This window comes from Somniosus microcephalus, chromosome 7, assembly GCF_052327205.1.
Source record: "Somniosus microcephalus isolate GS21.2 chromosome 7, FLI_Smic_1.0, whole genome shotgun sequence".
NCBI lineage: Eukaryota > Metazoa > Chordata > Chondrichthyes > Squaliformes > Somniosidae > Somniosus > Somniosus microcephalus.
This window is the reverse complement of record NC_140993.1, coordinates 79,073,159-79,082,167: the sequence shown is the minus strand read 5'-3', so window position 1 is coordinate 79,082,167 and position 9,009 is coordinate 79,073,159. Positions and strand designations below refer to the sequence as shown.

The window sequence follows — 9,009 nt, the reverse complement described above, 5'->3', positions numbered from 1 at the left end:
AAATTCTGACAGGACTGGACAGACTAGATGCAGGAAGGATGTTCCCGATGGTCGGGGAGTCCAGAACCAGGGGTCATAGTCTAAGGATAAGAGGTAGGCCATTTAGGACAGAAATGAGGAGGAATATCTTCACCCAGAGAGTGGTGAACCTGTGGAATTCTCTACCACAGAGGGCAGTAGAGGCCAATACATTAAATATATTCAAGAAGGAGTTGGATATATTTCTTAAAGCTAAAGGGATCAAGGGGTATGGGGAGAAAGCAGGGACCGGGTACTGAATTTGGATGATCAGCCATGATCGCATTTAATGGCGGAGCAGGCTCGAGGGGCCGAATGGCCTACTCCTGCTCCTATCTTCTATGTTTCTATGTTACTCTTTCCATGCTCTCCTTTCCTATTTTGTTTATATTTAGGCTGGATTCATTTCTTGTAGATCGCTCCCCCCATCTTACTAGTTTAAAGCATTTGCCACCTCCCTATGTACCCTTTCTGCTAGAACATGGATCCCATCCCGGTTCAGGTGGAGCCAGTTCCATCGGTACGGCTCCTTCCTGTCCCAGTACTGGTGCCAGTGTCCCATGAAAAAGAACCCCTCTTTCCCACATCAACCCTTTAGCCACGTGTTAATTCTCCTGATCTGTCTGCTTCTATGCCAATTTGCACGTGGCTTGGGCAATAATCCAGAGATTATTACCCTCGAGGTCCTGTTTTTTAATTTAGCCCCAACTCCTGATACTCCTTCAGCAGGACCGCCTCCCTGTTCCTACCTATGTCATTTGTTCTGACATGGATTACAACAACTGGATTTAACCCCTCCCTTTCCAAATTCTTCTCCAGCTGCCTCGAGATATTCCTTACCCTGGCACTGGGTAGGCAACACGACCTTCGGGATTCTTGTTCTTGGCTGCAGAAGATGCTATCTATCCCCATAATTATAGAATCCCCTATCACTACCACATTTCTATTCTGCTCTTCCCCTCTTTGGACAGCCTTCTGAGCCATGGTGCCTTGGTCTGCATTGTGGCTGTCCTCCCTGCAGTCTTTCTCCTTGTCCTCACAAGTACCAAGTACATCATACCTTTTGGACAGGACAAGTGTCTGCGAGACTTCCTTCTCAACCTCTCCTAAGTCCCCGCTACCCATCTCCCTAGCAGTCATACCCTCCCCTTCCTGAACCTGTGCTTTCCTCTGTATTCTGGATAAAACTGTCCAGAAATTCCTCAGAGGGAAGTGGAGAGCTAAATCAAGCGTTACCACTTCCCTTAGAGCACTAAAGGGAGTGAGAGGGGCGGTATCGGCAGAGCACTGAGCAATGTTCGGGGCAGCAATGCCGTCTTTACAGGCTCCTTCCCTCCCTTAAAGGGAAGAGTCAATGCTGCGTTTAATGAATCTTCAGGCTGTGTCTGTTGGGCGACGGCACCTGTGCAACGCGCATTGCAGCCCCAAGCACTCTAAGAGAGTGCAGGGCTGAGCACTCGGGGGGGCAAAAGAAAGCAGGAGGCACCAAATGGGGACATAAATAAATTTTGCCCTACCTAATCACCACTGCTTTTAAATAGTGCTCCCCAAGCGGCCAGCGGAGGCGACAACGCCTCCTGCAGCTGCTGTTGTTGAAGCACGGCGATGATGCAGGGGTGGGACCGAATATCACTTCCGGGGTGCTCACGGGACGCTGCGCACCGGATGACGTCATGATCTTCAAGCCCAAGAGAGCGAGGAGTAAGTCTTAGCACCAGCGCAAATCCACCAGGGAAGTTCGCGGACGTCGGTGAATTCGCCTCGCCCGGTTGGTAATCCCTTAGCGCCTCATTACTGCCCTCCGCAGGCGCTAACGGGAGGTGCAAACCAGGTGAATTTCTCCCCCTTGATTCTATGAAATTGCTAATCTGACCCTGAGAGAAATGAAAGCATTTACACTCATGCATACTGTGAATGGAACACTTTTTGGATGCAGTGTCAGCATCAAGTCGTCACATACAATATAGATCAGATACAGATCAAAACTTCTTCTACTCGGCCCCCCTAACCTAATCTACTGAAGGGCCCCCTTACTGAACTGTGCAACATTTTCATTAATCACACCGACCAACTTTGTGGCACCTATAAGTGAGAATGCTAATTAATTTTTTTTATTCATTCCTGGGATATGGGCACCACTGGCAAAGCCAGACTTTATTGCCCATCCCTAATTGCCCTTGAGAAGGTGGGGGTAATCTGCCTTCTTGAACTGCTGCAGTCCATGTGGTGATGGTACTCCCATAGTGCCGTTAGGGAGAGAGTTCCAGGATTTTCACCCATGATGAAGGAATGGTGATATATTTCCAAGTCAGGATAATGTGGAGGGGAACTTGAAAGTGATGGTGTTCCCATGCGCCTGCTGCCCTTGTCCTTCTACGTGGTACAGGTCATGGGTTTGGGAGGTGCTGTTGAAGAAGCCTTGGCGAGTTGCTGCAGTGCATCTTGTAGATGGCACACGCTGCAGCCACGATATGCCGGTGGTGGAGGGAGTGAATGTTTAAGGTGCTGGTTGGGGTGCCAATCAAGCGGGCTGCTTTGTCTTGGATGTTGTCAAGCTTCTTGAATGTTGTTGGAGCTGCACTCATCTAGGCAAGTGGAGAGTATTCCATCACACTCCTGACTTGTGCCTTGTAGGTGGTGGAAAGGCTTTGGGGAGTCAGGAGGTAAGACACTTGCTGCAGAATACCCAGCCTCTGACCTGCTCTTGTAGCTCAGTATTTATGTAGCTGGTCCAGTTAAGTTTCTGGTCAATAGTGACCCCCCAAGATTTTGATGGTGGGAGATTCGGTGATGGTAATCCTGTTGAATGTGAAGGAGCGATGGTTAGACTTTCGCTTGTTGGAGATAGTCATTGCCTGGCACTTGTGTGACGCGAATGTTATCAGCCCAAGCCTGAAGGTCGTCCAGGTCTTGCTGCATGCAGGTACAGACTGCTTCATAATATGAGGAGTTGTGAATGGAACTGACCACTGTGCAATCATCAGCGAACATCCCCACTTCTGACCTTATGATGGAGGGAAGGTCATTGATGAAGCAGCTGAAGATGGTTGTGCCTAGGACATTGCCCTGAGGTACTCCTGCAACGATGTCCTGGGGCTGAGATGATTGACCTCCAACAACCACAACCATCTTCCTTTGCACTAGGTATGACTCCAGCCAGTGGAGAGTTTTCCTGCTGATTCCCAATCACTTCAATTTTACTAGGGCTCCTTGATGCCACACTCGGTCAAATGCTGCCTTGATGTCAAGGGCAGTCACTTTCACTTCACCTCTGGAATTCAGCTCTTTTATCCATGTTTGGACCAAGGCTGTAATAAGGTCTGGAGCTGAGTTGTCCTGGCGGAACCCAAACTGAGCATCGGTGAGCAGGTTATTGGTGAGTGTGTGCCACTTGATAGCACTGTCGATGACACCATCCATCACTTTGCTGATGATTGAGAGTCGACCAATGGGGCGGTAACTGCTTTTTGTGGACTTATTGGAATTAATTGCCCATTTGTGACAAAAATAGTCTACATTTTCAATAGAAATGCACAATTTAGAGAAGATCCTCAGGAAGCTGTGTGTTAGAAATGAAAGGATTTGAATCAGAGGTGGGTGATATGAGATTGCTGTAAATAGAAGTGTTGCTAATCGAGGTAGAGTCCACTCAAAATGTATCAGTGGTACTCTCCCAAGAGGAGAGTGCTTGAAGAATTGTTGTCGATGTCTAGTATAAACCCCCACTCACCCTTCGCCATTGTTAACTTTACAATGTTGAAAATGTATAGTGGCCAGGGGAAATATTTCTCATTTACGCCCCCTTCCTGGTGTGAGTGCAGTGTCTAGGTTTGTGCACAAGTTAAAATAGTTACCAGCCAGAGCCAGATCTGCCCTGGTTGTTGATTTTCTGTCTGTTATTGTTTCTGGTTTGACAGGTTGAATGCTCACTCATTTCCTTTGCCTCAAGTGTTAATTTGCCCACAGCATCAGTGCAAGAAGATCTGAGAATTTTGATTGGATAGCTCATAACTCTTGCTCAATGTTAATCTTTAAGCTTGGAAAGGGATCATATATTTCAATTTGTTGCAACTAATTGTTTAATAGAAAAGTTTCTGTTAAACATGAGAGTTTTTCATTTTGACCTGATGAGTCATTGGTTACACTTCTAAACAGTGCAAATGGTTTTTATTTGTTTTTCGATATGACTACTTCATAACTTCACTCACTGTGAAAGAATGCAAGCAGGCAGTCTATGGATCAGTGTCAAGGTATGATACATGGTTATGCTCTATTCTTAGACAATAACCTTCTGCTTCCTGTTTACAATTATTTCCATCATATTCTTCACTGAACTATGACTATAGTTGTAATCATTGCAGAAGGTTTTTTTGGCATGTTGGCACCCAGGACAGAGAATTGACTATAGAGACAGCTAAACGTCTCAATCAGATCAAGGTGCTTTATTCTAAGTCAGGGTCTGGTTGGGGTGGGGGGGGGGCGTGTATCAATGCTGAGGAGGACTGCAATAAATTACAAGAAGACCTTAATAAAATTGCAGAATGAGCATATAATTGGTAAATGAATTTCAACACAGATAAATGTGTGGCATTACATTTTGTTACGAAAAACAAGGAGGTTGTAGGAACGGAGGTTCCTATCTGAATAAGGTATTCGACTCGATGAATCAAATCAACAGGTTTTAATGAACAACGAAGTTAACAGGGAAACTACAGGAGAAACGGTACACAGGTCTAATCAGCTTGCTGGGCACTCGACGACTACTGGAAGATTCTGGAAGCTGACGTCATGACGTCATCGCGTTCTTCGCACCACTGGTGGTTACGTGATCGCCGTCATGACGTCATCATGTGGAGTGCAGGAAAACACAATACAGTACAGTTAACAGGCAGTTTAAAGGTGAAGTCTGCGGCTGCACTACACTGTAGTTAAAGGGATTATTACTAATTGTTCTGAGACCCTTGGTGGCTCTGCCACAGGCGCCCCCCAGAATCCACTTTAACGGACATTGTCAACCGAGTAGGAGGTTTAATGATCCTGGCCGAACGGCGATGAAACTCAGGCAGCGGAAACGGGGCGTTAGTAGACGAACCAGTGCCGGATTGCAGCAGAAGCAGCGTCTCGGGCGAGGCAGAAACGGTAGTCAGAGGTGCAGGTGCATCTGAGGCCGAATCGGGCTGTTCGACGGTGGGCTGGTGCACAGCTGGTCTGGCGGCCAACGGCGGTCGGCCGCGGCGAGGCGGTTGGGCAGCCACGACAGGCTCACTCCGATCTAGGTGGGCTGGTTTGAGCCGGTCGATAGAGATGGTATCGGACTTTCCACCGACTTCGACTGTGAAAAACTTTTCCCCTGATGAGATGACACGAAAAGGTCCGGTATACGGCGGCTTGAGCGGGTCTCTGTGACCGTCCTGTCTAATAAAGACATAGTCCGAACTCATGAGCTCTGTCGAGACGTGATGGGTAGGAAATTCCTAGCCGCCTCCTGATGTAGCAGGAGCTGTTGAGCTGCAGACCATGGTTCGGTGTGTGGAGGGAGAAAGTCACCTGGCACTCTGAGTGTCTGGCCATAAACCAGCTCAGCCGATGAAGACTGAAGATCCTCCTTTGGGGCTGTCCGGAGGCCCAGCATCACCCATGGGAGCCTGTCTACCCAGTTGGGTCCCCTCAAGCTGGCACGGAGGGACGCTTTGAGAGACCGATGGAACCTTTCGCACAGACCATTCGCCTGCGGATGGTACGCGGTGGTACGGTGCAGCTTGGTACCCAGGCCTTGTGCCACTGCGTTCCACAGCTCTGATGTGAATTGCGGACCGTGGTCCGAGGAGATGTCCGATGGCACCCCGAACCGAGCCACCCACGACGAAAGAAACGCCCTGGCGACGTCTGCTGCGGTGGTAGCAGCCAAGGGAATCGCCTCTGGCCACCTGGTGGTCCGGTCTACCACCGTCAGGAGGTGTGTGAATCCACGTGACCCGGGAAGGGGACCTACTAAATCCACGTGAACTTGGTCGAAACGGCGCTCAGGCACCGGGAAGTTGGCCACCGGAGCCTTGACGTGACGGTGGACTTTGGATTTTTGACAATCGACGCAATTGTTTGTCCAGTCCCGGACGTCCAAATGCATGCCTTTCCAAACAAATTTGCGGGACATTAGCCATTGAGAAGCCCGCATCCCCGGGTGAGATAACCCGTGGATTGCCTGGAATACTTTCTTGCGCCATTCGACCGGCACAATGGGCCGGGGCACTCCCATGGATGTGTCGCACAAGAGCGTGGTTCCTGCCGCTTGAAACGGCACGTCTGCAACCTGCCAAATGGAAGGCGTGGTCCTAAACGCTTGTACCTCTGGGTCTGCCAGTTGATCCTCTGCCAGTCCGACGAAATCGATGCCCAGGTGGACTGCCTGGACTGGAACCCGGGAAAGGCAATCCGCCACGAGATTATCCTTGCCCGACACATGCCGCAAATCTTACTTGGAAAATAAGAATGTAAATGGGGTAGAAGAGCAAAGGGATCTCAGAGTACAAATGCACAAATGATTAAAAGTAGCGACGCAGGTTAATAAGGCCATAAAATGACAAACCAAACACTAGGGTTTATTTCTAGAGGGATAGAATTGAAAAGTAGAGCGGTTATGCTAAACTTGTATCAAACCTTGGTTAAACCACACTTGGAGTACTGCATACAATTCTGGTCGCCATATTATAAAAAGGATATAGAGACACTGGAGAGGGTGCAAAAAAGAATTACAAGGATGATACCAGAAATGTGAGGTTATAACTATCAGGACAGGGTGAACCGGCTGGGCATCTTTTCTCTTGAAAAGAGAAGGCTGAGGGCTGACCTAATAGAGGTCTTTCAAATTATGAAAGGTTTTGATAGAGTAGATAGAGAGAGAGAGTTTCCACTTGTGGGGAAGATCATAACTAGAGGCCATCAATATAAGACAGTCATCATGAAATCAATTAGGGAATTCAGAAGAAACTTCTTTACCCAGAGAGTGGTGAGAATGTGGAACTCGCTACCACAGGGAGTGGTTCAAGTGAATAGTATAGATGCATTTAAGGGGAGGCTAGATATGCATATGAGGGAGAAGGGAATAGAGGGTTATGCTGATAGAGTTAGATGAGGAAAGACGAGAGGAGACTCGAGTGGAGCATAAACGCTGGCATGGACTGGTTGGGCCGAATGACCTGTTTCTGTGCTGTATATCCTATGTAATTCCACACTAAAACCAATAGTAGGCAAATGAAATAGAGATAGTACTCTTAATTGTCAAGGATTATTGCTCGCACTTGGACCATCAAAATGTTTTTATGTTAACTATCTCTTGATATATCATATTCATTTACATATTTTAAGAGTGCATTTAGATTTAAGTTAAATACAACAATGCTAATATTTAAGTACATGTTATTTTATTTTCTCCCTCAGTTAATTTTTTCCCCACGCAGTCCCTCCTTCAGCTAGAAGAGTGGATATCTATATGATGGCTTTGTCACTATCTATTCCGTCCACCAGTTGGACAGCTGAACCATCACGAGATGGCCTGGCCAAAAACGGATGAAGCTTGCTTTGAATGATGAGACGTTAGCTGTGGCTCAGTTGGTAGCACTCTCGCCTCTGAGTCAGAAGGTTCTGAGTTGAAGTCCCACTCCAGAGACTTCAGCACAAAAGTCTACGCTGACACTCCAGTGCCATACTGAAGGAGTATGAATGGAACCGCGTTTATGTGTTCAACCATAAATGTATTTTGATGCTTTGGCAACATAAGATGTACCTTATCATGCCAATAAAGCGATTTGTATTGTATTGTATTATTGTATTGAGTGCAGCTTTGTTGGAGGTGTCGTCTTTTGAATGAGACGTTAAACCGAGGCCCCGTCTGCTCTCTCAGGTGGACGTAAGAGATCCCATGGCACTATTTTGAAGAAGAGCAGGGGAGTAATCCCCGGTGTCCTGGCCAATATTTATCCCTCAATCAACATAACAAAAACAGATTGGCCTAGAAATTCAGTTAAGGCCCGCCAGCAGGCTAACGCCCAAAAGTTAGCGTTGCGCGCGGAGCCAGGTGCGCCCGTCAGATATTCGGCTTTTGCGCCCCAAGTCGGAACCGGGCACTATTCCAGGGTGTGCCCGCCCCCGCTTGGGGCGCTGAAACTGAATTTCTGCGCTGTAGGCCCCGCTGCGCCACCCGCTGCGGAGCGGCAGGCTGCGGTACTGCAGGCCTCCTCCTTCTCTTAAGGGGGAGGTGCCTGCAACAGCGAGATTGCCGCTGGATTGTGCCGGCAAATGAGCCCGGCACCACGGAGAAGTGCCGGGCTCGCGGAAAGCAGCCGGCAATGCCGCGGGGGGGGGGTGGAGGAGGCCGGGGAAGGAGGTGCGGGCAGGCGGCCGCCGAAAAAGCGGCCGGCCGCACCTCCACCTTAAAGCGCCCCAGTAGCGCAGCAGTACGGCCCCGTTTTTCAATCGCTGTTTGCGGCCGCTGCAGAAGAGGCGGCCGCAACTAAATATGGGGTTTGGGCCGGAAGCGGGGCGGAACCGGGGCACTGCGCACACCGATGACGTCATCGGTGTTGGCGCAGCGCTACCGGCTACCGCCGCCATTACCGCAGCGCTGAATATCAGCGCACCCTCTTACACTGGCGCAGAAACCCTATTTGGCTGGTAACTGGGCGCAAACCCACTGAATTTCTAGCCCTTTATCTGGTCATTATCACATTGCTGTTTGTGGGAGCTTGCTGTGCACAAATTGGCTGCCGTGTTTCCTACATTACAACAGTGGCTACGCTTCAAAAATACTTAATTGGCTGTAAAGCACTTTGGGATGTCCTAAGGTCATGAAAAGTGCTATATAAATGCAAGTCCTTCTCTTTTTAGAAATAAGAGTGGTCTGCACAGAGTGGTTTTAAATGGAGTGCTTCTAAACAGAGTGCTAAAGTTGGGAATTTGGAGAGAGTGGGACTTCAGAACAGAGGGGGAAGGAGG

The 9,009-nt window shown here is 48.6% G+C and overlaps 1 long non-coding RNA gene across 1 annotated transcript; it reads left to right on the top strand.

The window, feature by feature from the left end:
* Positions 1-250: 250 nt before the first annotated feature.
* On the top strand, positions 251-7,838 carry LOC147114760 (uncharacterized). The gene is made up of 2 exons (XR_015078986.1): positions 251-1,849; positions 7,456-7,838. It is a non-coding gene; the product is annotated as an uncharacterized LOC147114760 (long non-coding RNA).
* Positions 7,839-9,009: the final 1,171 nt, after the last annotated feature.